The following is a 2,500-nucleotide window of genomic DNA, read 5'->3' as shown; positions in this document are numbered from 1 at the left end:
CCTCCTAACCCTTGCTATGCTTGCTCCAACACTATTCACGCACAAGCCAGAGCAGACGACGTTTTTTCCTCCTAACCCTTGCACAGAATATGTGACGTCACTTTGCTTACATCATTTTGTCCTGGCCAGACCACCTGCTGACTGCTTGACCAGTGTCGCGTCGCGATACGTCATTGGCTGAGAGCAAACTTGTGTTTCTGTTCCACAGTATTTAATTAATAGCTCTTTTGTCAGATCAGTAAACTACTAGTATTATATACTGGCAGAATCGTCTTAATTCCATCTTTAAATCTATTCCATTTATGTTCGCCTACGTGAAACTGATTTAACGCAGTTTGTAATTTTCAGCGACGAGCTCGTTAAAACTGACCCTGTTCAGGTGACTTAAATTAAGATTATAAATTCATCTTAAATAATCAACACTTCATTTTACACTCATTATAAAGTAGGCGTTGAGCTCTTTCTTTTGCAACTTATCCGACGTAAATCGGTTCAGGAATCATTTAGAAATCTATCACTGAACACCTTGTAACAAGCACAGTTCTCATCAGATTTCTTCAGATTAGTGACGATCTGATCGCAAGCACACGTGACGGACTTTGTGGTCCGCTAAACTTGCATAAATTGGCACAGTGAATGATGAGTGATTTTTTCATACCTGGTCAGTCATCTGACCAGAGCCTGCTCTCTCTCTCTTGCTGTGTCGCGGGCAGTGTGTCGTGTGTCCCCACAACAGCTGACACCTCGCTACGTATGGCTGCACTGTCTTCTTCTTAGTCTTCTCTTTTTATCTTCTCTTCTAGTCTTCTTCTTCTTAGTCTTCTCTTAGACTAGTTCTCTTTTTGTCTTCTTCTTCTTAGTTCTCCTAGATATCTTCTTCTCTTAGTTTTTCTCCATGTAACTATTGTAAATAAAACAATAGAAAAACCCATTTGTGACTGGCCTCTATATGTCCCTGGCCTGTGCGTGGGATCTTGTCTTTCATTTAATCAATCAATTAGTTAAGTCTTTTGTGCCGTACCCCTATTAGAACCACTCGGTACACGGCTACAAAAGTGGCGTGGGAGGTGTGACCAAGCGTGCTATGCTTGCTCCAACACTATTCACGCACAAGCCAGAGCAGACGACGTTTTTCCTCCTAACCCTTGCACAGAATATGTGACGTCACTTTGCTTACATCATTTTGTCCTGGCCAGACCACCTGCTGACTGCTTGACCAGTGTCGCGTCGCGATACGTCATTGGCTGAGAGCAAACTTGTGTTTCTGTTCCACAGTATTTAATTAATAGCTCTTTTGTCAGATCAGTAAACTACTAGTATTATATACTGGCAGAATCGTCTTAATTCCATCTTTAAATCTATTCCATTTATGTTCGCCTACGTGAAACTGATTTAACGCAGTTTGTAATTTTCAGCGACGAGCTCGTTAAAACTGACCCTGTTCAGGTGACTTAAATTAAGATTATAAATTCATCTTAAATAATCAACACTTCATTTTACACTCATTATAAAGTAGGCGTTGAGCTCTTTCTTTTGCAACTTATCCGACGTAAATCGGTTCAGGAATCATTTAGAAATCTATCACTGAACACCTTGTAACAAGCACAGTTCTCATCAGATTTCTTCAGATTAGTGACGATCTGATCGCAAGCACACGTGACGGACTTTGTGGTCCGCTAAACTTGCATAAATTGGCACAGTGAATGATGAGTGGTCATTTCATACCTGGTCAGTCATCTGACCAGAGCCTGCTCTCTCTCTTGCTGTGTCGCGGGCAGTGTGTGGTGTGTGTCCCCACAACAGCTGACACCTCGCTACGTATCGCTGTAAGTACTAGTGTGTAGAATGTGTTGATTTGTAAATTGTATTATTCGACACAGTACTTGTGTTCATATGAGTATGTTCAGTTATTGCTTTGTTCAGTTAATGCTTTGTTCAGTTATTGCTTTGACAAGTTAGTCACAGATCAGCTATGACTGATCTAAATAATTGCCATGTCGTCATCTGCATGGAGCAGTGTTCCATTTGATTCTTAACGTCACAGTCAGTGACGTCTCTGGACACTAGTAGTTTGTTCCAGAATGTTCTAGTGAGTGCGTAAAGTTCATTCACCACTTAATGGTTAAGCCATGATGGTTCTTCATTTAATATCTGGTCTATCAGTTTGCCAGTATTATATCTAATCCACTGATTCATTTGAGTCACTTTGACACAGTATAAGTTTTACCTAGTCTATACTGTCAGTGTACTTTCACCAAGTCAGCATCGCTTCAATCACTTTAACTGAGCTATTTAAATGTATTAGAAATGTCATTTGATGTCAGCGTTTGGTCTTCACACATATGCATTATGTTGTTGCGTATCCCAAACCCGAGTGATAGTCTTTCCATGTAAAATGTGTACATGCGCTTTATTATTCACTTGTGTTGACCTGTTGTACTTATGACATTTGTTTGTGTCATTTCAGGCACTGTCTTCTTCTCATTGTCTTCTCTTAGAC

This window comes from Babylonia areolata, chromosome 13 (assembly GCF_041734735.1).
Source record: "Babylonia areolata isolate BAREFJ2019XMU chromosome 13, ASM4173473v1, whole genome shotgun sequence".
NCBI lineage: Eukaryota > Metazoa > Mollusca > Gastropoda > Neogastropoda > Buccinidae > Babylonia > Babylonia areolata.
The sequence above is the reverse complement of the archived record's forward strand: the minus strand, read 5'-3'. Positions refer to the sequence as shown.